Below are 26,967 nucleotides of genomic sequence, written 5' to 3'. Positions count from 1 at the left end.
ATGGCTTTAAGACCACTTTCTAAATTGTTGGCCCGCATCATGAAGCCACAGAATTCAACCAAGGAATGCAGTCACGCGTAAGGAAAAAAATACCATCTCCTTCCAGAAACTCCTCACAAGGGTAAAACTACATTTGCCCTTGTGCCTTGTTTAGAGGTGAAGCCACATACTCAATTATGCTGGCCTTCCCCTCTCTCCTTGCAGGTACTGGGTGAGGTTATGCTGGGGTTATTGATGCAACATTCCTATTTTAAATGCAAAACAAAAGAGACATCGTTTGTCTTGAATGCAAAATACAGCCCTAGTGCATTTTTCAGGCAGCTGATGCACAATTGGTCTAGCGTTCGTTTCTATGGCAAACACAAAACAAGCAAAAACCCTAGCAGGTTTGAGGTGGTTGCTTCTCTGTGAACACAATCAAGCAAACTCTAAGGAGGCAGTTTTTAATTTGCATTTGTGTTGAATCCTTACATTTATATAAATAGTGCTGGAAATGATTCCCTTGTGTTCTTATAATACTGTATCTGATTTCTGGAAATGGAACTTCCCCAGATCCAAAAAATTAGCAATAACTTAACATCAAACACAAAGTACTTAAAGTGCTGTTTTCAACATTTTTGCAGTTGCTGGGCTAGTAGTGATCTTTAAAGCAGCCTGTCCACAGACGTTTCACATTTGCATAGGATCAAATCATAAATATCTGCTAGAAAGCTCATGGCTCAAAGAAGCTGTACTCGGCCTTTTAATATCTGTAGCTAATTTCCTCTCCATAGTAGGGTTGTCTTTCTTTTATCTGGAAAAAAAATAGAAAAAGAGACATTATTGAATCATTAGAATAATTTGTCCCCAATAAGTAAAATTTTCTTTAGATGATTAGATTAATTCTATAGGAAAAAAGGAGATAATTTTTTGGGTAAGCTCTGATGTCTTATTTCTTACTCAAAGAAATGATCACTCCCTTCCCCACCCACCCTCTTTATTGCACACAAAGACAGACAGCAATAATTTGCTTCCTATTAAGGGACAGGTCCTTAATTTCTCTGTGTTCAGGAGCTGGTGCTTTCATTCCTAGGCTTCTCATCATTGGATGCCTGGGGCCAATTCCCCAATAATTCTGGTAGGAGAGAGGCAGGGCATGGGCTTCAGAAGACTTCCACACATTCCTGTCCCAGCCCTTAAGGCAAGGCACCAGCTGGGAGGGTGAAATGTACTACTTTCATTTAACTCTACAAGTGTCTGCTAAGAAAGGGACTGAACCAACACTGACTCAGAGCTGTAGGACAGACAAATATGAGTGGTGACTCTCATGTATGCCAAACTCCTATGGATCAGGCTCAATATAAACTCGAGATGCCTGAAGTTATTGAGAAAATGAGGGTCCAGTTAAGAGGTGGCAGGAGAGTGAAGGGGCCAAAACTCACAATGATTTGCATTTCATTCTCGTCCCCACCTCCTAACAGCTATGGGATCCCATAAAAATGGATTAGTGTCTCTAAATTTTCTTTTCTGAAAAATGTGAATAACATCCCGTTGCTTCCATTAGAGGTAAAGTAATATTATATGAGTGTTTGGCACCCACTAAGTGCTCAGTAAATAGCAGAAAGTACAGTGAGATCTGAGACAAGGGGGATGAAATGAGCCAGGGAGACTCTTAAAGGGTACAGATTTTAAGTGATAAGGAGTAACTGGGTTTGGCCAGGCAAAAAGGATCCCTTCTAGTGTGTGGGTAGCTAGACCAAAGGCATAAATGAGCTACTGGGAATAGCCCACATGGAAGACATTAAAGAAAATGGCCCAATACCCATCCTGAAGCTCCCTTACCACTACAAACCCAAAGCCATCATACTGGGTGGCTCAGGGAACACAGCTGGTTCTTACCACTTGTCTATTTGACATAATGACAAAAGCAAGATTGCAACAAATAAAATTTCCAGAGCATTCCAATTTGGTGTACACAAATGAATATGAATTAGCATGAGACTTGCCCAATAATAGGTGCTCAAGAAGCTCTTATTTGTAAATGAGACTGCTCTCTCCATTACTATGGATAATAATGAGTAGAATGCCTTACAAATTAAGTATAATATCCATTCACTATAATTACTCAAGATATTAGTATTTTTGCTCCCTCTATCCACTTGAGAGAGAGAAGCAGATGATACAAATGAGTTCAGAGCTAACATTTAGTCTTTTTAGAACAAATAAACTTACATAGATTGTTCAGTGCTCAATTTCCCACCTTGATTCTCGATAAATGGGAGCTAACATTCAGGATGACGACTTAAGGTCCTGCTGGATCCGTCGGTATGAAAGAAAGATTCCACTACAGCCACTAGACTGTTGTTAAGGCAGGAAAGTGGACTCATATTTTCATAGAATGTTAGGGTGGGAATTGACCTTAGAGGTCATAAAATCTAATCTTCTCTTTCACAGATGGGAAAACTGAGACCTAGAGGGATGGGAAGACTTATTCAGAAAGTCAGAAAGCAGGCAAAACAGAGCTAGGACTGAAACAGGATGCCTGACCTTTTTTCACCTCATGTGTGCAAGAAAGTCCATTAGTAACAAAATCAAAACCAATTTAATAACCAAATCCAGATATATTAGATTAGATTGACATAAAAACCAACAGATGATAGATAGATAGATAGATAGATAGATAGATGATAGATAGATATAGATCAATTGATCAGAATCTCCATTCCTCATGCACTTGGATAATCGAAAGTTTATCTACTTATCACCCCACTTCTGTTCAATGGGCAGTTTTATTTTTCACCTATGTCCTCATAAAACCATCCCAAGTCTTCTCTCTCTTCTGAACTGTCTGCTTCTAATAGTGACTCACAGTTTACAAAACATTTTTATTATCTTATTGAGAAGCAAACTCATTCATCCTAAACTATAAATGGCTTTCATTACTTGATAATGCATCCTGGGTAAATCCCAGAACCCTATGAGATTATAAACCCTCTTTAGGTAAGAAGTCTGCCTCCCTTCTTCTTACATCCTCCAAGGCAGAGACTCCAAAACAGTTTTATAGACTGGCTGCATCAGAATTACTTGGAGAGCCTTCCAAAAATACCTATTTCTGGGCTTCACTTATGAAAACCCTGATTCAGCAAATCTGAGGTGAACATTTCTACAAAGTTCCCCATGTGGTTCTGAGAATTAACCAGGTTTTGCAGTACCCCACACCAGGCTAATATCCAACAGGACCTCAATAAATACCTGCTAAATGACCTCTGAAGGACAGATTTAAGTCTTTTATAAAACCAACAACTTTCCAGATATATGAGAGATTTTTGGAGCAACTGTTCAGTTCTAAAGACTGCAGGGCATTCTCTTGTCATTTTCTTATTCAAAATCGTAATGGAATTAATCTCCTTTTTGGGATAATTTGTTACAGACTGTGCAGGTGGATGACTAGAAAATATTTAATCATTAATAATCCAGCAGAACTTAGCTCCAATGTGATGCAAAGGTATTAAAAATTACCTTTGGATCATTTGACAAATAATGTCAAAGAAAGAGGGAGGAAGAAGATGAAAGCCTGGGGAAGGGGGGCAGTGCCTTGCCAAGACCAAAATAAATTGCACCTACTCTATTATGACAACTGCTTTGCCTGAGAGAGTTGAAAAGAAGATAATAAATAAAGATGTTCATGGCCAGAGGCCCAGTATCTGCCTGGAAGCCAATGGCCAATGTTTAGGCACGCCTTCCCTGGTTCATGCCAAAGCTTCAAACACATTACCAATAACTGGAGCCATCAAGGTGACCCAAGCTAAGATTGATATATCCAGATGTTGGGTGTGGTCATCAATGTTAATAACTTGTACTAGCAATGAGCAGATGGCTTGAAGGGCAGAGAGAAGTTCACATAAAGATAACATGATTCTTATCACTGAGTAAACCTGGGATAAGAAGATCCCAAGAAAAAAACCCAAATCCAAGTTCTAAGCCTTAAATGTGGTCAAATATTTGGGGCAGGGCAGTGATAAGGGTCTTTGGTCTATGTCTGTGGAAGAACTTGTGTTGCCCAAAAGAGATACTAGGAGATTGAACTTAGAGACAAGTTAGTATTCTACCATGCATATGGATAAGGGCTGTCGCAACTTGACCGATGACAAAGACGACTTCTAAGATACATATTTTTTTAAACCTGCTGGCCTTTTCTTGTCTCTAAAATAACAATATCACAAGAAGAGATGAGCCAACTGGCGAACATCCATCAGCAAGTGGTCCCAATGAGAACTGCCTGTGCTCTGCCCCTGGACAATGTGACACTCTGCTCCCCAAACTGCCTGTTCAGCAAACCTTTCAACATCTGCGTGTCAGCACCTCAATACAGCAAAGTCATCCTCAGAGCAGAGAGAAGCTCAAGGAATTTGGATGAGAATGGACTTGGGAACCTTGAAGCAGTGGACTCAGAGGATTTGTATTATTTTGTATGTGTGCCCTTTCATGAACAACCAGAAATAAAGTAGTAAGAAGTTAAGAGCAATTCTTGCCATATTTATCCAATTGGATCTGTGTTAGATAACTCAGAAAAGGACCCTCAAATTTTCTGATGGCCCTGAAACTATAGAACATCAGAGTAGGCATGCTTTTTAACATCTCTACAATGTCCAAAACTAACATTTTAGACCATTCTCTCAGTTGATTAAAGGGGAGACTGAGACCAAGGAAGTTGGGTGGCTAGGTGAATAGAGACAAAGTTCATTTGCAAATCTCTTTTGTAAAATGCTGTGTGCTTTTTCACATATATCATGAAAGAAAAATGTAGGATGGATGGATGGATGCATGCATGCATGCATGGACAGATGGACGGGAGGAAGGTAGGATGGATGGGTTGATGGATGGATGGATGGATGGACAGGTGGGTGGATGTATGGATGCATGGACAGATGGACGGGTGGAAGGTAGGATGGATGGATGAATGGATGGATGGGATGGATGGACAGATGGGTGGATCCCCGGCATTACTGCATGAAAAAAAGTGAAACACTTGCAGAAATGTAAATCCAAATGAGAGCTTGAATCAGCAGTTTCTTCCTTCAATCACTCCTTTATCTCCTTCAATTGCCTTAATTCTCCCATAATTAAGACAATTAAATTCAAAAGAGACCTCTAAACCCAGTTTTAAAGTTCTCTTTAATACATATCCTCAGTGCTTTACTGGGCTTATGCAGTCTCATAACTTCCTAAATGTTGACAACCCCCAAATTTGTATCTCCAGACTGGACCTCTATCCTGAACTTTAGGCTTATCTATAAAACTGCCTCTGCAACATCTCCCCTTGTATGTATAAAAGATATTCCAAACTGTATGTCCTGACTAGACTCCTAATCTCTTGTTCCCCATGCTTGGTGCTCCCATATCCCCATCCAGCCCATCAGCAAATTTTGTTGATTGTACTTCAATGAAACAACAAGATCTTACACTTCTTGCCACTCACACTGGTTCAAAACCTTTTTTTATTTTTTTTTTTACATTTCTTTATTTTTGAGAAACAGAGTGAGACAAAGCATGAGTGGGGGAGGGGCAGAGAGAGAAGGAGACAGAATCTGAAGCAGGCTCCAGGCTCTGAGCAAGCGGTCAGCACAGAGCCCAATGCGGGGCTCAAACCCACAAACTGTGAGATCATGACCTGAGCCGAAGTTGGGCGTTCAACCGACTAAGCCACCCAGGTGCCCTTCACTGGTTCAAATTCTGGTCTATCCCACCATGATCCCTCCATTCTCCCTGATTCTAGCTTGCTCCACTTTGAGAAATTTTTGACAGAGCATCAGAGAAATCTTGTCAATACGTAAGGTAGATCATGTCACTCTTCTGCTCCAAACCTTCTGAGAGCTCCCCATCTCACTCAGCATGAAAGCTAAATTTCTTCAAATGAACCACAAAGCCCCACATGATCCAGCCACTCATATCTCTGAACTCTACCACTGCTCTCTCCACTCCAGCCACACATGGCTCCTAACTCCCCAAACCCTGAAGCCTGCTCCAATCACATAACTGTGCTCTTTCCCCTCTCTGCCTGAATTCTCTTCCCTTAGATTTCTACCTGGCTCATCTCATCTCCTGCATGTCTTTATTCAAATGTCACCTTATCAGTGAGGCCTTTTCAAGCCATAATATTTATAATTACACCGGCCATACTCAGAACTTCTTATCCCTTTCTTTACCTTATTTTCCTTTAACACATTATGACTTCACAGGAAGTCCAAGAAGTAGAAGTTAAAATAGTTCTAAAAATAGCCACTGTGACACCCTTGGTCTTCTGCTTTCTTTTCATAGGAACTACAGAAAGTTATGAGGCTTGACTCTTTCTACATTTCCCTGGAAATCAGGCACTAAATCCAGAGCAACGGGCTGAAATTAAAGATATTGATTTGCTTAAATGAAGCACATTTTCCAACACCTGGTTTAAAGGAGAAAAATCTCTTTCTATGCTGTCAAGACACTCTACATTTTGCAGCCTTGAAACAAATGCCAGGAGAATGTCGTTCTTCTTTTCCCATGTTCCCTCTATAATTTTTATTGTATTTTAATTTACCCTTTGTTATCTAACAGCATCAGAAAAATAAAATTCAAATAAAAATACCACCATGACTTGAGATGAGGCAAAGAAGTCTCTCTTTCCCTCTCTCCCCCACCCAGACACACACACACACACACACACACACACACACACACCTCACATAACCTTCTTCACAAGTTTATTTATCTGTTTTTTTCTGACTCCAAGACACCAGCAATGTGTTTTTGGGGAGTGTGGGCAAATACGGAGATTCTGCCTGGAGAGTGGGAATTTGATATTTGCCTTCTCTCAGGTCCACCCATTCAAGGTCCCCTTTTGGTTACTTATTGTTGAAATGACTCTGCAATCACACAGTCATAATTGCTGTAAACAAACTGGCTGATCAATCACTTGTGTTTTGTCCTTATCATCTGGGCTCCTTTTTTTTCTGTTTTCCATACTCACCATTTTTCAATTCATTAAAGAGCATAATGATTCATGAATACCTGTCTTACAAAATGTTCGTCTTACAGACCTGGTTCGACTAGCCAGACCTTTTTTCCTCCTGCTACCTATACACTTAACCATGTATCTCCTCAAGTGCTAACTGCTTTCTGGGATGGTAATTATTATAACAATCTCTCATTTGTTGAGATGTCAGGATGTCCTACAGTGGAAGCTTCCTAACTTATCTCCTTATTTCCAAACTTGCCTCTTCAGGCCAACTGAAATGCCTTTTAGAAATTAAACCAGAGGTTGTCTCTACGGCTACTAAAAGCCCTGGAGTGAATTCCAACTGACATTAAAGCTAACTTCAAATTCCATGGCCCGTTCCTTTAGGTCCTGCATGATCTGTTCACTGCCTCTTTCTCAACCTCATAGTCCTCCTCTTTCTCTCTTATTTATTGCTCCCCTGCCACTCTGGCCTTCTTTCTGTTCTTCTGCTCACCAAGCTTATTCCTGCCTCTGATCTTTGCACATTTTATCACCTTTGCCTAAAAGGCTATTCCCCAAGATGCCTGCATGATTGACTCCAGTAAGTAATTCAGGTTCCATATCATCTCTTCAGAGGCCTTCCCTGACCACCTCCACTCCTCCACTCCTTGGGGTTCCCTCTGCTATCGTACTTTTTGTAGAATTGGTCACAAGTAAGAATTCTCTTCTTTGTTGACTTGCTTACTTATTCATTATCTGACTTCTCAATGAGAATCTATGTTCCACTAAAGCAAGGACTTTACCTGCCTTGTTTCCTGTTGCATTCCTAGGGCTATAACAGTTCCTGGCACAGAGTAAGAAGCTCAATAAAAATTTCTGGAATAAAAGAATAAATACATGATCTCACTTAATCTTCACAAAATACAGACAATACAATGGAGGCTTACCAAAGTTAAATTATGTTCCCAAGTCTAGTGTCAGAAGTAGTAACTGAACCTGGGTTTCCAAAACCGTGGTCATTAGGTGAGGACTCTGGGGCTTCATCCCTCTCTTTCTTCAGATGTCTAAAGAGATGCCCAAGTCCTGAGCCATCTCAGCCAGACCCAGAACCATAGAATTAAGTATTTGGATAGATTGAGAAAACACTAATATCAATCTTCATTCAGTACCTAGACCCTTTCCCAAGCAAAGTGCTGTGTTATAAAATCACAAGCTCTCAAAGCAGACAGACCTACGTTTGAGTCCCAGTTGAGTGGCCTTTGATAGTGTCCTTCACTCCAGACCTCAATTCCCTTATTCTTGTTCTCTAAGTGGGAACATGCCTTCTAGGGTTGCTTTTGGGATTATATGAGATAAGATACAGAAAGTGCTTAGTACTAGGCCAGGAACATGTAATGTTCAATAAAAAATTATCTATTTTTAATGTTGTTGTTAGGACTGAAAAAAATGTGATATAAGAGCTAAGAGAATTGATTCTAGTGTCTTGCAGATCTGGATTCAAATCCTACAACTCTATGGCTTTGGGCAAACTTTGGGACTTCTCTGTGCTTTGATTTCTTTATTTGAATATAGGAGATAATAATAGCACCTGATTTATTGGTTTTTATGAGGAATAAAAGAGAGCATAACCCAAATCTCTGTCCACATAGTAAGTGAACAAAACCTAGCAGCTATTGCTATTATCATCACCATCCATCAAGTAAAATAGTGGGGCTTTGTGGGTGATAAGGAAGGAATCTCTCTGCCTCTTCCAAGCCTTGTATCTGTGATCCTAGAATTTCTCCAGACTAGCCAATCTCCCTGCCACCTCTCAGGGCTGAGACAATATACACTAGAATCCTCCATTACGCGCCCCCCCCCGCCCCCTTCAGAGACCAAAGGCAGCCTAAAATCTCGAGCTCTCCTTGAAACCACACCGCACAAATCCAGATGTGCACACACGCGCGCACACATACACACACACACACACACACACACACACACCTGCACTCAGAATCCTGCTTAGCTTTCAGAGGAAAGAAAAAGGCGTTGCTGTTGATCTTGTCAAATTGCAGCCATCCACATCACAGCTCCCACATACTCCCCCAGGCCCCTGCCTGCAGAAAACACACTCCAGTTCATTTTTTCTTCCTCGCTACCAGTTGGACAGACTTTGTGGACCCTTTTAAGACATTTTGGGGTATTGTTTCCCAGCATATGTGGGCAGCATTACTACTTCCACCCCCTCAGGACTACTTAACAACATCAGCAAAGCAATTAAGCCTGGTTTTCAGGAAAATGCCAGCGGCTCTGCAGTGTCTGGATGGGAGTCTCAGCCCAATTATTTCCAGCTAGTTGTGAACTGCGGAAAAGTGGACTTTACTTCATTAGAATCTCAGCTCCCACTGATTAAAAGTCGGCTGTGTTAGAGACAGTAAGGAAAAATGAAACAATTAAACTTGTCATCAATAAAATTGCTGTGTATTCCTCAATGCAGAGTTTTACTTCTCTCCAGAGGAGTGATTAAAATGAACTGATTGAACTATAATTTGATTGACTGGAGAGCCTCCATCCATTGCGCTGAACCTGAACTTAACACTTATTGCTCTTCTTAGCTTGGGACATAAAACCCTCCTGCCGGCCTGCCAGAGCCTGGCAGATGCTCTGAACCCATCAGGTGGTGCTTGCCCTGCGCAGAGAGATCTGCTGAGGCATGTGGTAGGCAGAATAATGTGCCCCCAAAGATGCCTATGCCTTAACTCTGACACCTGTGAATATGTTACCTTACATGGCAAAGAGGGACTTTGCAGATGGGACTAAGGTTAAACATCTTGACAAAAGGAGATTATCCCCTTATCCAAAGGCCCAATCTAGTTATATGAATCTTTAAAAGAAGAGAACCTTCCTGATGATGTGACTACAGAAGAGTCAGAGAGAGACAATGTTGAAGTCTTTGGAGATGGGAGACAGGGCCATGAGCTAAGGAATGTGAGTGGCCTCTAGGAGCTGGAAAAGGCCAAGGAAGTGCATTATTACAGGAGCCTCCCAAAAGGAATACAGTCCTATCAACACCTTGAATTAAGCACCGTGAGGTCTTTGTCATACTTCAGCTAATCTTTAGAAGTGAAAAACAACAAATTTGTGTTGTTTTAAGCCACTGAGTTTGTGATAATTTGTTACAGCAGCGATAGGAAACAAATACAGGGATCTGGGCAAAGCTGGGCAAGAAGGGCAGGCACTGATATGTATAGTCATAGTCCAGAGGCTGCAGAAATGAGCCAGATGCCAGAAAGGAAGCAAGTTGCATTCATGGCATGATCTGGTGTGTATATGGTGCAAGGATTTGGAAGGGGAGCAGATGGGGAGGAAATGCCTCATGCCCTGAACATGTTACATAGGACATCCAAAGCCATCTGACACACAGAGTTTGCAAGGAGATTACATTTCACTTATTTTGCAAAGATCCTGCACTGAGTTGGTGCTCAATAAATGCTGAGTGATTTAAGGTTGAATAAAAAATGTACTAAAAGAATAAATGAATGGAAAAATAAATGTGAATCAAGTAAATGCTGAGTAAAAATGCTATATCCAAGCCTGATAATCTGGGCATTTTGACATTGGGTCAGGAAACCATACATCTTACCATGCAGAACCCCATGGAAAGCAAGAAGAAAGCCCAGAATAAGGCAAAACATAGTCCTGCTTCCCAATTGCGTTTCTGCATGCAGGTGCTTTGAGCCCATTTCCAGGACTTGTCTGAGATTTGTACCTAGATTTGGAGCCAGAATATGAATTCCAGCTGGGATTTACCACACGTCTTCATCTGCTCAGGCCACCATAACAAAATGCCACAGATGGGGTGGCTTAAACAATAGAGATTTATTTTTCACAGTTCTGGACGATGGAAAGTCCAAGATCAAAGTGCAGCCTGATTCATTTCGTGGTGAGGTCTCTCTTCCTGGCTTGCAGATGGCTGACTCCTTTCTCTGTCCTCACATGACCTTTCTTCAATACTGTGCTCGGATTGGGAGAGAGAGAGAAAGAGAGAGCCCTTGCTTCCTTCCTCTTCTTGTAAAACCACTAATCCCGAGGCACCTGGGTGGCTCAGTTTGTTGAACATCCAACTTCAGCACAGGTCATGATCTCACCGTTTGTGAGTTTGAGCCCCACATTGGGCTCTGCGCTGACAGCTCAGAGCCTGGAGCCTGCTTTGGATTCTGTCTTCTTCTCTCTCTGCTCCTCCCCACTTGTGCTCTGTCTCTCAAAAATAAATGTAAAAAATTTTTTAAAAAACCACTAATCCCATAATGAGGACCCCACCCTCATGATCTAACCTAAATGTTACCACCCAAAGCCGTGTCTCCCAATGCCATCACTTGGGGGGTTAGGACTTCAACATATGAATTTGGGCGTGGGGGACACAAACATTCAGTCTCTAACACCAGAACAGCTATGTGACCTTCAGTGACTTACTTAACCTTAGTGATCTCCATGATCTCATCTGCAAGTCAGAGTCTAGGAAACAAGTGACAGAGAGCACTCACAGAGTACCTATCATATCTCAGGCTCTTTGCTAAGTGCTCTCTGGGCATTAAACATCTTACCACTCCCACTAATCCTGTACATTCTGACAGCATATTATAATTTTATTATAGAAATAAGGAAATGTATGACACCTAGAAAGAGGGAGTAACTCATTCATGATCACAGTGGTAAGGCCAAAATTTGGACCCAAGTCTATTGGAAACCAGAACTGGGAATCTTAACCCAACATAAAGGAATATTATGATTGAGGCTGATATGATTGCTCGAAAACTCTTCAGTCCTAGAAACACTTTGCAGAGCTAGGCAAAGGCAGTTAAGGCCATGTAAATCCTCTCTCTTAATAATAATTCAAAGGAAGCTCTAAAATACCTACAGTTGAATAACCAAAGTGTGTGTGTGTGTGCGCGCGCGCATGCACGCGCACATGTGTGGTTTTGCCTGTGTATATTTGCCGACATTGTGCATAAACTGTCATTATGCAATAGAAATGTTCCACACAGAACAAAGCACTGTACAAGGCCTGCCATTCATGTGGCGGCCCCTAACAATTGATGCTTGCTGCCATTGTCCACTGGAAAAGAAATGCGATTTCTGTATGTCAGGTGACAGTCTTTAAAAGGCCTCCAATGATTCATATTTCAATGTGTATTTAATCCACCCTGGCAAACAGCCTATGTGAGCCTCTCCACTGCCTTCTTCCTAGCAACCAAGGCCTTTTGTCACAACTACTTCAAATGGGCTTGCAGTTGCTTTGCGTGTAGGGCTCAGATTCCTGACACCAGGGCCCGCCTCTCCTCTCCAGCTCACAGCATTGAAAGAAAGATGGATCAATGTGGCCTGTACCTTGAGAATGAGTTCAGTGTCAAAGGTTCACATCCATCTTGTTTATGAGTCTTCTAGCACAAGCCAGTGCATCATGTTGCTCAGGAATAAGAGGCTTATGTGAGGCTAGCTTGTAACTAGAGCTATGCCAAGACTGTTCTATTCCATGACTCTGAGGCTGTGTCCCTCACTCCGGCCTTTGTGAAAGCCTCCAGGGGGACACCCAACTAGCTCCCATGATGGAAGGAAAACAGGCATGGGAGAGGGGAGAAGTAATTGTGCTTCTTGAGCAGTGTCTGACTCTACAGATAGATCTTCATTTTTACAAAATATATTTCAGAGAGAGAGAGAGAGAGAGAGAGAGAGTGTGTGAGCAGGGGAAGGGCAAAGGCAGAGGGAGAGAGAGAGAGAGAGAGAGAGAGAGAGAGAATCCCAAGCAGGCTCCATGCTCAGCATGAAGCCCAACTCAGAGCCTGGATCATGACCTGAACCAAAATCAAGAGTCAGACACTCAGCTGACTGAGCCATCCAGGCACCCCACTGCAGATAGATCTTCTTTCCCCACTTTATAGATTACATCTTTCCCAGGCTTTCAGAAAGCATCTGTATGCCCATGACTCTCAAGTTTAGTCTCCAATCAAAGTGTCTTCATCAAAGTCTAGACCCAAAGAGCCAACAACAAATTGCCATCTCAGCCTACATACCATATAGACATCCCAGACTCAAAATGTCCAACTGTTTAATCTCCCACACACATATTCACACATGTTCTTATCTCATTTTTACTCACTTCAATAAATGACACCATTGTTTCTCCAGGGAATCATCACTGAAACTTCTATCTTTCCCTGACATCCAACCCATTGGCAACTCTGGTTTACTCTACTTCCCAAATATTCCTCAACTCTACCTACTTCCCTCCATCCTCACTTCTATTGTCAGCTCTTAAATACCATGAAATCCTCTTAATTGGTCTCACCATGGCTACTCTTGGCCTTCCACCAAATTAGTTACTTCACTATGTTAAGAGTGATCTTTTTTAAACCAAAAATTGGATCACATCATTCTTCTGATTTAAGTACTTCTGTGACTTCCCTTTATCTGTAATATAAAACCTAAAGTCCTTTACTTGGATTACAATGCCCAACATGAACTATCCCCTCCCTCCCTCTGCAATTTTATCTAATGACCGTCCTCCCCTCATTTATTATGGTCTCATCAACCTGGATTCCTCTTGGCTCTGCAAATATGCAAGCTTTTTATTATTCCTGGCCATAACACATGTTGTTCTATCTGCCTGGAAAGCTCTTACCTCTGCTTTTTCCATGTTGTCTCCTTTTATCCCATTAAGAAACTCAGCTTTGGTGTGCCTGGGTGGCTCAGTCAGTTGAGTGTCTGACTTTGGCTCAGGTCATAATCTCACAGTCCATGAATTCGAGCCCCACGTCAGGGTCTGTGCTGACAGCTAGGAGCCTGGAGCCTACTTCAGATTCTGTGTCTCCCTCTCTCTCTCTCTCTGCCCCTCCCCCACTCATTCTCTCTCTCTCTCTCTCTCTCTCTCTGTCTGTCTCTCAAACGTAAAATAAAAGCATTAAAAATTTAAAAAAAGAAAGAAACCCAGCCTTATTACACTATCTTCATAGTTTATTCACCTTCTCCATCCCTGCCATACTCTATCATTTCACATGATTCACCTTTATAGACTTATAACAATTCATTTTTATCCATTATTTTCCTATCTTTTATTGTCTATTTCCTCCTCTAACTTGGAAACTCCAGGTGGATTTGTTCCATGCCTGGAATAGAGTCAATGCTCAGTAACTACTTAACTAATTAAGAGCTACATAGATGAATGATTGGCTTGCCCAAAATTCCACGGCTAGCAGGTGACAGGACCAGGATTCAAACCCACGTCTGCCCCTCTCCATAACCTGTACTCTTGAGTCATGATTTTTGGCCTCAGAGCTAGTCATTGGGAAATTCATGTGTCTGCCTTCCAGCCCATTATGCCAGGAGTCCAGCATTCATATGCTGCCATTCCCACCGAAGGTTTTGGTAGAAGATAATCCTCTCACAGAGAAGTCAGAGGTGGAATTCCAGATATCCAAAGGAAGGAGAGGCCCATGTACCATCCAGGGAAGCTTTCTGGTCTACCTATGTTTTAAGTTGTGACCATCTAGGACACATACTCTGCCTATGTAATTGGCATAAGAAAGGACAACCGACTGCTCCCCAAAAACTCATCTATGGGTCCCCAGAGACTGAGTTCTGAGTAGATGGGGCCATGAAGACATTCAGAAACTTTTCAGTGGCTAAGGAGCTTATTACAAATATTTTATGTATCCCAGACAAATGCCTTAGGCCCACCTGAGTTCCATGCAGTTGTGGGGGCATCTCTGAGCACACAGCCAGCATCCTATCTCAACTGTGTCTCAGCAAATCTCTATTTCTTTCTATCCTCAAATATTATCTAAATCCATGAAGATCCCTCAGCGACTGACACATGTAGCCCCGAAGTATATGCTAGATAATAACTCCAAAGGACATCCTCAACCTATGTGGCATGAGAGTCTGGACAAATGCCTCAGCTTCCTATTTGTCAGAGTGACAATTCTGCAGTGCATTCTGCACCATTCCTCAGAGAGTCCCCAAGTGAAATTGAACCCCCATTACCCACTGTGGTAAGTCACTCAGTAATACATCTTCTACCGGCTTTTCTTCTCTCTCTTCCTGCTTTCTCACTCTACTTACTTGGATCACCCCACAACTAAACTACTTACACACAACTCTGTGCCTCAGGCTCTTCTTTCAGGGAAACCAACTTTAAGAAGGGCTAAGTCCTACTTTAGTGTTCACCACTCAAGGAACTACAAGCTGAAAAGAAAAAAAGCCAAGTATTGGCTCTGAGTAGTGCCCCCAAAATGAAAAGTTTGGAAGCAGAGACCACTGCAATGTGAAGAAACCTTCCCAACTGAGTCAGTCCTTGGCCTTTTGACCATCAGTAACCTTGAACTTCTGAGGTCATCTTGCTCCACTCTAAAACTTTTCATAGCTTCCTGCCCCTTTTACCCAGCACCTAAACCTCTTAATATTCCTCCACCTTATTGCTATAGGCTCACTGTTCTGCTTACAATGGTTGCTTCAAACCTCTGCACTCCCTATGTTCTAGTGGAACACCAGACTTCCCCACCTTGGATACTTTGTTTCTTATACCTCCATCTACCCTGTTCAAGAAGCCATCCACATAGGACCAGCTTATGTCATTCAGCTTGTGTCATCACACTGAGCCCCACGTTTAGAAGGGCCCCTGTGCTTGAGTTAATATTCTGCTCTTGTCATCTTAAAATTCTTAATTATCTTTTGAACAAGGAGATCTGCATTTCACTTTGCGCTGGGCCCTGAAAATGGTGTGGCTGGTCCTTTCTCCAGAGCATGCAGGCATGAGATTTGACTTTTGATTTACCATACAGGATTGTCAAGGAATTATCATGTCTCATATTAGGACAGAATCTCTTTCTCCTCTCTCACCTCTCAGACCAAAATATTTTTAAAGCCAAAAGTGGATTATTTGAGAGAAGGAGAATATTGTTTCAAGGCTGCCTCTGCCCATTTTCTTAGTAAATTTGGGACCAAGAGCAGAGTTAATCTGAACATCCTCAGGGGTGCCAAATATTCCCAGGCGCCCAATAAATATTGTCAAGAGGTAGAGGCTATATCTGTGAGTTTTAAGGAAGGGGAATTCCGAGGGTGCTCTCTCATATCTCCTTTGTTGAGTCTCAACATCTTATTTCAGTATTTTGCAGGTCTTTAAATACCCATGGTTTATTTATGAACTGAGGGTTATTAACTGTTTGAAACTTCATTAAGTCCTTCCCTGGGGATAGTCTCAACTGAGGTCCTTTTAGATGATCCCTCCCCAAATATCTGTCTAGTTTAGATTTAATAGAACAGTTTATTGTATGTTGATAAAATAATAATGAATTAATAAAGCTTTCACTGAGACTTAGGTAACAGATACATAATCTATCGTTGTTAAAGCACCATGCAAATGTTTTTAATAATCAGCATTTAATATGCAGCAACCCAGACGTAAATCCAGCCTCAACACACATTTGGAAAGTCATTTTAAGCAGCTCATGAGTTTCTTGGAGAGGGGAAAACCCTCTCCAATTAAAGCCAATTGTACTGTGGGATATCTGGTATCCTCGAGTCCCTTAAACCCTGGTAGGGACCCTGGGCCCTTAGTTCAGGAGAAGCAGAGAACCCACCATTGGGAGATGCCCCCAGGTTCCTCTCCCCAAGAGATTGGAATTTGTAGATTCTTGACACTTCTGCCATGAATTTTGAGATGCTCCACCCAGGAAATGAATCAAGGATACTATAACCAGGTGATTTGGACACCCATGTTTATATAAAACATTACAAGGATAGCTACTAAGGAGCTTCACAGTGGCAGGTGGGAACTGCCACAATAATCATATATAATAGTTATATCTTGTGTACAACAGAAATCTTATCTGCTCTTTATGTTCTCTCTATCAGACTTGCCCTCTGGCTTGACTTTTCCAGACAGGAGTCCTGTACCAATATTTAGACCAAATATCACAATAAAAGTTATTTTTTATATCCTCTTTTCCTGTATCTTATTCTTGAAAGAATGTTGATGCTTAGGTGACTGACACTGGTTATCACCTTGAATTTGTGCAAAAGGTCACATTTCAGGTTGAGATTTTCATGATCTTAGAGAAGTACCCAGGAGAGGTGTAAGCAAGTTGTCATGGAAGTGTCCCATTTCAACACCTTGAGAAAGCCAGCTTATTCACCTATAGTGAATGGAGATAGAGACCTATATTATAACCAGACCATCTCCATCACTGACTAATCTCAGTTCCTGCAGCACCACCATCACCACATTTCCTTGGGATTAACTGTAAACCCTGAATTTGGTAAAGTGAAAGAAGTGTTGGGTTTAAAACTAGAATAATTGAATTCAAGGCCAAGACATAATCTTACTAGCTGTTGTTCCCTTAGGTATGTCCCTTCTCTGAGCCTAAGAAAGGACATTGGATTTCATGAACTTGAAATGCACTTTCAGCACATTTCAGTGCATTCTGTCTGGGGGAAGTAAGACATTTAATTTCATTAGTAGCCATAATCACCTTAGCACTGATTAGTTTGCTCAATATGGAAACACCTTGAAAAGCAGAGAGCAGGTCAGTGAGAGTGTGACTGCCAAGACAGGCAATCTTGCTGAAGTCAAGCAATTGGGGAATGAGGTGGTTCTAGGAGAACAGGTTCTAGCATGGCACTTCAGTGAGAAGCTCTGGCTATTGAAGCATAAGGTGTGGACATTTCAAAGCAAAGAGAAGAATGAAGAAGGAAGGGAAGAACTGTAAACAAATAAAAACTTCACTATGTTGTCCTTTTGGCCAGGAATGGTCTCTGGTCACTGGTAACAAGTAATCTCAGCTCTGTGTTCATCCCAGAACTTGGTGCATAAAAGCCATCCTGTACATTTGGAGCCATATTGCCTTGACATCCAATCCTGATGAGTTTCTTAAACTCACTGTGCTTTCATGTCTTCATCTGGAAATTGGGACCAATAGCCCTCATAGAGCCATCATGAGTCAAATGAGTCCATATATGTAAAATTTGGCTCAGTGAGGTTTGCTATTATTTTCCCTCTGCCCCTGTGTTTCTATTTCATGGTGAGTGAGGATGGGAGGTTCAGAGAGAGGAAACTTTATTCCCCTGTTCTGTGGATAATAGCCCCCTTAGTTCTTACCATACTTTCTTAGAGATCCTGTCATCTCTTAGACTGTCAGGCCAAGAATAGTGCCTCAGACAATGGCCTTGGGCAACATAAAAGGGATTTACAGCCCAGCTGGCAACTCAGGCTGCTGCCTCCTCTAGGGGGATTTTGTCCTTAGAGGCTCTAAAATTCCAGGAAAGAAATTACAGTGTCATCTCTTAGCTTTGCCCCCAAGCACCTGTCTAACACTCTTTAGCATTTTCAGATGTATACATACACAGATGCACCTGTACACACAGGTTTGTGTAAGTACACATATACATGTTCATAGACATAAGCACCTATACACACTTACACAAATCTGCAGAGAGAAATATACATATAAACATGCACATATATACACTCACACAGAATAATATATGTATGTACACATAGAGACATGTACTGATGTAAATACACCCACAAGAGGAAAAATATTGATATATGTATCTATACTGGTACAATGTCACTTGGCACATGGTTATACTATCACAAAGAGTATATCCATGAACTGGACCACATGTCCAGCAACTTTAAGTAAAAGAGAACCTAGGAAACCATGCCTTCAGCCCTCAGTTCTAGTTCAGTCAACACTACATAGACCCAACTTTGTAGGTGTGCTAGGGACTCAGAGTGGAGGATGGAGGCAGGTCAGAAGAGACTGTCCCACAGGCTCTAGGAAGGTCCAGCTTTCAGAAATTTGCCATCCCTGAGAACCCATGGAAGTGAACACCAGGCTCTCCTGGTCAGAAAGTAAGCAAGAGCACTCTGTTTCTTAGACCTATGGGCCCCAACCCCAGATTTCCCACCAGCTATGAAAAGGAATTTCTGAGGAGCTCCTGGCCAACCAAAAGTAGAACCAGCTAAGAGTAACTTCAGCCTGATCAGATTCGCTGGAAGAAGAGGAAACCTAGATGGGCATTAGCCAGAGTTCACCAGAGTTCACCAGAGTCAGGGGCAGTGGTGAAAGATGACTGAGGAGAGTCATGGTGCTATGGAATCTCCAACATAGCCTCTACCGCTCCTTTGAGGAGGTTCTGCCTAAAGCATTTCTGCCACATTTCTCCATGAGGTTTTGTTGATTCTAAAACACTCATGGCTTCCTGTTCCCACATGCCTTCTTTCTGCCCCTCACTCACAGGTTACAGACCCGTGACCAGCATCCTCACAGGACACCTATGGCCTACTTCAAGATGGCAATTCCCACCTGCTCATGAAGGCCCCAGAGTCACCATCAAGACAAATAAAAGGTTTCAGGTCATGGAGAAAATGACCAGTGGAAAACTCAGTCTAAAATAATCTACTTTGCATGTTACCTGGAGGTACAAAATAGAATGCATCCCATCACGATTCCCCAGAATGACTCAAAGAACATTCTCAGCTCTCAAGAATTCCTCAAGTTGGCTGCCATCATAAAAATCATTTATGGGAGGCTTCCATTCAAATGAACCTGGAATGAATAGTATATTTACTTTTAGGAGCTGTTACCATAAGGAGAGCTCATAGAACAGTTAAATTTTAATAGATAACACTCTAAAATATTAGGTACTCCCTTGGACTTCTCACTTAACTGGGCTACCCAAAATAAGCCGGTTCAAATTCCTCACCTGTCCCACTGCAGACAGAACTGTTCAGGTAGAAGCAAATGAAGCAAATGTTCACAAGCAAATGAAGAGCTTGTGTCAGGATTCATGTACCATGAAAAGTCTGGTCTGAATGGCCATGTTGTCCTAACGAACTCTGTGAGTTCATGAATCCATGACATAATGGAAAAGACACAGGACTTTGGAATAAGGTTTACCTCATGAATTGGGGAGCCAAATAGGGAGTTCGTATTTGAATTGTAAATCCTAGTGCCTAATCTGGAGCCAGGTTTCTACTTGGAGAGGGCTATAAGCCCAGATGATTGATTGACCCTCCAAGTTTTATCATGTCCCATAAGTCCTCATGACCAGTCCCTGCTTTTTTTTTTTCTTCTTTTGGCTTGTGTTCACATGTTCCCTACATTCTCATGTGAAGTGACTTAGGGTCTGAGAATATGCCCACTTCCGTGGCTCCGCACTTGCCGTTCCCTAAGCAAGTGCTCTAATCCTCCACTCCTCACCTTTTGGACTCCTACACATACTTCAAGTCTCAGTCCAAGAGGTATCCTCTCTGAGTAGCCTTTTTTGACCCACCTTTCCTGGAGGCTGCGTCCTTCTATGAGCTCCTTGAGCACAATGTCAGAATTTTTGCTTTCTTCTAAATTTCTCCAACTAGACTACATGAACTTTTTAGGAAGATAGCAAGCATTTATCTTATTGCTGTTATCTTTAGCAGTATCCTGGAGTCTGGTATGTAACAGATGTTTCAATAGCATTAGCTGCATACCTGGATGAATTCAGCGGATACGAAGCAGCTAGTGTACTGGTTAAGAGCCAGGCTTTGAGCTAGACTGCCTGGGTTTGTATCCTTGTTCTGCCACTTACTAATAATTGGACTCTGATAAATTCCCTTATCCTTTCTGTATCTCAGCTGCTTCATCTGCAAAACGGGTATTATTATAATCATAGGGTTATTATGAGGATTAAGTGAGCTACTATGCATAAAATGTTTAAATAGTGGCCAGTACATAGTAAGCACTCAGTGCATGTTTGCTGTTATTATTACATCAAATAAGTACAAAAGCATTCCCATCTGGGCATTATCAGTGATTCTGAAAACTTTTCAATGGTCAGTGCCAGAAGAGAAGAAGGCAAGAAATGGCTCTACTTGCCCTTTGGCTCCTATAACCATCTCTTCTCTGGAGCCCAAACATCCTCTGTTTAGTCTGAGTGGACTTTATTTACAAGGGCCTAGTTAATCAAGTCCATCTGTAATGTAAATGTGCTTCTCATTATGCTAATGCAAGCACTAGACATGCAAATCCATAAGCATTTGCATGCCTAATGCAACAGTTCTTGTCCACCCTGTTCTGTTGCTATTTACTATCTAGTTTTTATGACTTATGGATTTCCAACCCTTTAAATTTATATCAGCGCCGTGACATATCTGCAAGCAGCGACAGTTTTATGAGCACTAAAAAAGCTGCAACACACCACCACTAAATACTAATGACATAAATGCTAGCTGTAATGGCCCCTATTTTTATTACAATACCAAACCTCAATATATTGCAATTACCTCTGCACTCAAACCAGACCAAGCCACACTGTACAGGAGCCAGACCAGTGGAGAAGATGTGACCCACAGTAGAGTTTCCGGGTCAAGCCAGTCTATAGCTCTGAGGAGCTGAAGTCAGCAATTATGGCAGGAATTTCATCTTGAGAATCCACTGGGCCTGGAAGTCAGAGATCTCCATTAGAGACAATACACTTAGATGCTGAAATAGGCCTTAAAACTCTCAGGTATTGTTCAGAGATGGCTCATATGTTTTAGCCCAGCCACTCTCTGCCCTCCCCATGAAAATGAAGAATAAAACCAAGGAAAGGTGTCACAACTACAGGTCCCCACTCCCAAATGTGTCCCTAACCTGCTATGTGACCCTGAGCAAGTCCCTTCCCTCTCTAGGCTTTAGACTCTTCATCTGAAGAAGAGAAACTAAATATCGCTAAGAGTGTTTCCATGTCCAATATTCTGGGACTGGTTCTATAGAAAATTCAAGCTCAAGATGTAGCCATTAATTTTCTCCAGAATGAAAATATATCTACCAAGACATTTTTATGCCTGGTTTTATAAGTTCTGATTTTGCACCTTAAAATAATAACACCTTGAATTTATTTTATGGCATTTTCCATCTAAAACACTTTTCTGTCTGTTATGGCATTCATTCTTGGTGTCCTGAGAGAGTTGAGCCAGACAGGATTTTTTTTTCCATTGTGAAGGTGGAGAAGTTGAGGCTGGGAAAGGGAAAAAGGGTTTCCCAAAATTTTAGAGCACATCAGGGCCAATGTCCAAATTAAAACCTATGCCTTTATTGGCGACCTTTTATTCAGCTGTCTCTACCTGTCCTGTGGCTACCCCTTCCAGAATCTGTGAGTAAGAGTGACCTTTCTTGGTATAATAAGAAGGACAATGAAAAGATCTTGGACCAGCTTCTCTACAATGCTTCCAACTCCACCACTGGGGTTTTGTTCATTTGGCTCCTGATATGAACCCCTGGGAGAGGTAGTGCCCTAAGCAGTTATCCATCACCAGCCTTTCTGTGGACTTTTCCCAGGGAGAAATAGTCAAGGGCAGGCTCAAGTGACAGGTGTGCATCAGTTGAGAACATGGGGGCATTTTCTGGGGGCAGGAAGCCTGGATGGGGGATATTAAATGGTCACAGGAAAACAGGAGTGGATGGTCTTGAGAGAAAAGAAGAAGATCAATGAGGACAAACTGTCCCATCGAAGGCCAGTCTCCTACTTCCATTTGCCCTGTAGGCCATAAGATGAAGTCCTGCTGGCTCAATGCAGAAAAAGATGATGCTTAACCTATTTGCTTAATAGCATTTTCAACATTAGAACTTCTCTTGATCATTATTTGACTAAGACTACTAAAATCCATTCAGAATGAAGAGAAATCACTGAGAATGGCTAAAAAGTGGTGTCATGGACTGAATTGTGTCCCCTCAAAATTCATATATCAAAGCCTTAACCCCCAAAGTGATTGTTTGGAGACAGGGCCTTTAGAGAGCTAATTAAAGCTAAATGAGGTAATAAATGTAGGGCTCTAATCCAGTACGAGTGATGTCCTTATAAGAGGAGAGATGCTAGAGATGTATGCACACAGGGAAGACCACAGGAGGGTAGAGTGAGAAGGTGATCATCTGCAAGCCAAGGAGAGAGGCTACAGGAGATACCAAACTCACCAACACTTGATCTTGGATATCCAGCCTCCAGAACTGGGAGCAAATAAAGCTCTGTTGTTAAGCCACCAGTCTATGGTGTTTTGTTATGGTTCTAGTTGACTCCCTCAAAGGAAAAGCTGTAGGAGTAAGCTTAACCTCACATTAAATGGAGATCTGTGTCTGAAGAGGCTAAGGATATAAAATGATAGGGAAAGGCAGACTCATCTTCAAGGAAATACCTCAGCTGTCTCAAAATCCCATGCAGGAATGAATAGAATCCTGGGGAAACTGCCCAGTAAACTCTGCGTAAAGAGCAAATTAACAAAGAGATGAAAAGAATCCCAACATATGATACTTCAGCAAACAACTACTCACTCCAGTACCACAAAATAGGGAACAGTCATCCTGGGTGTGAGCATGTATTTGGCAGAACTTGAATTGTATCTCCCCTTATGAGGTCTGAAATCCTTATAAAAGATGAAAAGGTCATCTCTTTAGGTAAGGCATTATTCTCTAGTATTAATATAGTTGATTGACTGTAGATTTCTATATCACTTAAGACTTTGGTCGGCAACAAAAGTAAACCCAACCCACATGGCTTAAGCAAAAAAAAGGATATCATGTAACCAAAAGATCCTGTAAGTGAAAAGTTTATAAACCTAAGCATTCTCAGGCACAGCTGGAAGAAAAAGCTTTAACAATATCATTAGGACAAGGTTTTCCTGTTTGCTCACATCTATCTTCCTCTATGTTAGTGTGATTGTCATGAAGCTCCTCCCTTTTGATCCCATAATGCCTGCTCATAGCTACACAATATATTTCCTTTCATATCCCATCAGCTCCAGGGGGATCACAGGAACAAATCACTATGTCCCAGGAAACTTATGACTCTGATCAGCCAGTTAAGAGTCACATGCCTGGAGGAAGTAGAGGAATTGGCTTTTCCCAAAGCACACATATTACTGCTGGAGGAAGGGGAGGGGAAAAGATACACCTTTAACTGAGAAATGAGGGCTGTTACAAAAGACAGAGTGATGGATGGTTGGGTGGTCAAAACACAACCAATGTACATTCTGACATGACTTCCTTTTGTAGGTAAATTTCTGGTGTTAATAAAAGGAGGAAAGGTAGAGGCATTGTCCAAAGAAGACAAATCTGGATGAGTCCATGTGCTCTCAGTTGCATGTAACCAATCACCTTGACTATTGGGGAAATAGTCCTTCAGGGTGCATATGAAAGTCACCTGTTGGATCTCTGGTCTTAGTTATGCCATATAAGGAGCTTAGATGTCATCTTTCCCATCCTTACAACAAGAAAAACGCTAAACAAACTGAAAAATCAATATATTTTTTGAACCCATTAGAGATTTGGGATTATAGGGCAAACCGATGTCCTGAAATGTGGAGAGACGGTTAACTACAGAAAAACACAGCCAAAATCAGCTTACTTGGAGCAGAAGCTACTGGAGTCTTAATTCAATATGACAAATAAATGCAAATTTTGGTGAATTTCTGGAGGATGAATGTGGATGAATGTGGACTAGCTTGAGAGTGAGAAAATCATGGGGGCCACAGTCTTACATTTATCCTCACACTTCCATGGGTTTTAACTCCAGAAACCCCACCAGATCCCCATGGTGAACAGCCAGGACAAATCCCTCATATTTCTGACTAAGAGAGGGGGGGAAAGTAACATTTTGAAATATGCCCAGTGCATTCTCCATAACAAAGGCTTATTCTCCAGTTAAAAGAATTTTACCAGAGCCTTATCTCAAATAGGCAGAAAGTCACTTACCCAACAGCAGCCCCCTCTAGACTCCCTATCTCATCTAAAGAAAGGGAGAGAGAAAGAAAAGTAAGAAACTCTTGTGAAGGTCACAGCCTAGGGAAACTAAAACACTGGGATTGCATCATAAAATTATAGAATGCCTACACCTGCTCCACACCTTACACCACAATAACAGGTTTCTGATGTAATAATAGTGAATTTTAGCTGAAATAGATGCAAGTCACAGATTCCACTTAAGAAGATTTTTGGAAAAACCATAGACAACAGGAAAGACAGAAACAAGGACACTAGAAGAATCTGAAGCCCATAATACTTATGCAAACATTAAACAAAAGCCAACACCTAGATAGACTGAGATAGAACTTCACAGTAAAAGCCCATATACCTCAGTTCCTATTACCTAACATATCATGTCTGGCTTTCAAAATATTACAAGACATCATGAAAGGAAAAATACAGTCTGAAGAGACAAAGCTAGCATCCGTACCAGACTCAGATGTGACACAGATTTGGGAGTCATTAGATTGGAAATTTAAAATGACTATAATTAATATGTTAAGCTCTCTAATGGAAAAAGCAAACAACATGCAAGAACAAGTGTGTAATATAAATAGTAAGATGGGAACTCTAAGAAAGAATCAAGAGGGGATGCTAGAAACCAGTAAAGAATGCCTTTGATGGGCTTATCAGTAGATTGGCCACAGATGAGGAAAAAATGAGTGAACCTGAAGATATGTCAATAGAAACTTCCCAAACTATAATATAAAGAGGGAAAAAAAGAATGAAAAAAAAAATCCATCTAACAGAATATCCAAGAACTGTGGGACAATTTCAAAAAGTATAACATACATGTAATTTGAATACTAGAAGGTGCAAAAAGAGAGAATAGAGCAGAAAAATGCTTAAAGTAAAAATGGCTGAGAACTTTCCAAAATTAATGATAAGCATCAAAGTACAACCTGGAAAGCTCAGGGGCACACTAAGCATGATAAATACTCAAAAACTTTATGCCTCTGAGTATCATATTCAACCTTCAGAACACCAAACACAGAATCCTGAAAGAAACCAAAGAGGAATAAACATCTTACCTACAGAGAAGCAAGAATAAGAATTACAGTGGACTTCTCGTCAGAAACCATGCAGGCAACAAAAGAGTGGGGTAAAATGTTTACTATGTTGGGGAAAAAAAATCTCACCAACTTAGAATTCTGTATCCAGTGAAATCATCCCCTAAAAGGTAGTGGAAATGAAGACTTTCTCAGACAAACAAAAACTGAGAAAATTCATCACCAGCACATCTGCTCTGCAAAAAGTATTAAAAGAAGTTATTCAGGAAAGCAGGAAAATAATATAGATTAGAAACTCAGATCCACATGATAACAGGAGAAGCACTGGAGAATGAATAAAGATAAAATCTTTTATTTTTCATATTCTTAATTGACCTAATGAATAAATGTTTTGGAAATAATACCAACAATGTAGTGTCTGTTTATAGCATTTGGATAAATAAAATCAATAATGGCAGTTTTATAAGTGATTAGTGGGCAGAAGTTGGAATATTCTGCCAAAAGGTAATTGCACTACCTGGGAAGTGGTGTACAGTTGACCCTTGAACAACATGGTTTTCAACTGTAAGGGTCTATTTAGATGTGTTTCTTTTCCAACAAATATAGTACAGTGCTGTAAGTGCATTTTCTCTTCCTTGTGATTTTCTTTCTTTTTTTCAATTTTTTATTTAAATTCTAGTTACTTAACATGTAATGTGATATTAGTTCAGGAGTAGATTTGTCTAGTGATTCATCGCTTACATGTAGCACCCAATGTTCATCACAAGTGTTCTCCTTAATACCCATCACCCATCTAGCTCATCCTCCACCCACCTCCCTCCATCAAATCCCAAAATTCTCTATCATTAAGAGTCTCTTATGGTTTGACTCCCTCTCTTTTTTCCCTTCCCCTATGTTCATCTATTTTGTTTCTTAAATTCCATATATGAGTGAAATTATATGGTATATGTCTTTCTCTGACTGACTTATTTCACTTAGCATAAGACAGACTAGCTCCATCCACATCATTGCAAATGACAAGATATATATTACATCTTCTTTATCCATTCTCGTCTTCCTTATGATTTTCTTAATAACATTTTCTTTTCCTAGCTTAGTTTATTATAAGAATACAGTATATAATCCATATAACATACAGAACGTTTGACTATTAGTAGTTGAGTTTTGAGAGAATCAAAAGTTACACACAGATTTTCAAGTCATGGGGGAT

The 26,967-nt window shown here is 41.1% G+C and overlaps 1 long non-coding RNA gene across 3 annotated transcripts; it reads right to left on the bottom strand.

Moving 5' to 3' along the window:
* Positions 1 to 429: 429 nt before the first annotated feature.
* LOC125153425 (uncharacterized) lies at positions 430 to 24,784 on the bottom strand. Of its 3 annotated transcripts, none has more exons than XR_007147478.1 (5): positions 24,697 to 24,784; positions 21,255 to 21,411; positions 19,409 to 19,542; positions 7,759 to 7,831; positions 430 to 793 (listed from the first exon to the last, which is right to left on the bottom strand). It is a non-coding gene; the product is annotated as an uncharacterized LOC125153425 (long non-coding RNA). The 3 variants fall into 3 exon arrangements; XR_007147479.1 differs by lacking the exon at positions 7,759 to 7,831 and adding an exon at positions 2,212 to 2,449; XR_007147477.1 differs by lacking the exon at positions 7,759 to 7,831.
* Positions 24,785 to 26,967: the final 2,183 nt, after the last annotated feature.

The sequence above is a fragment of the Prionailurus viverrinus genome, chromosome E2 (assembly GCF_022837055.1).
Source record: "Prionailurus viverrinus isolate Anna chromosome E2, UM_Priviv_1.0, whole genome shotgun sequence".
NCBI classification, from domain to species: Eukaryota; Metazoa; Chordata; class Mammalia; order Carnivora; family Felidae; genus Prionailurus; species Prionailurus viverrinus.
This window is presented reverse-complemented; position numbering and strand designations above follow the sequence as displayed.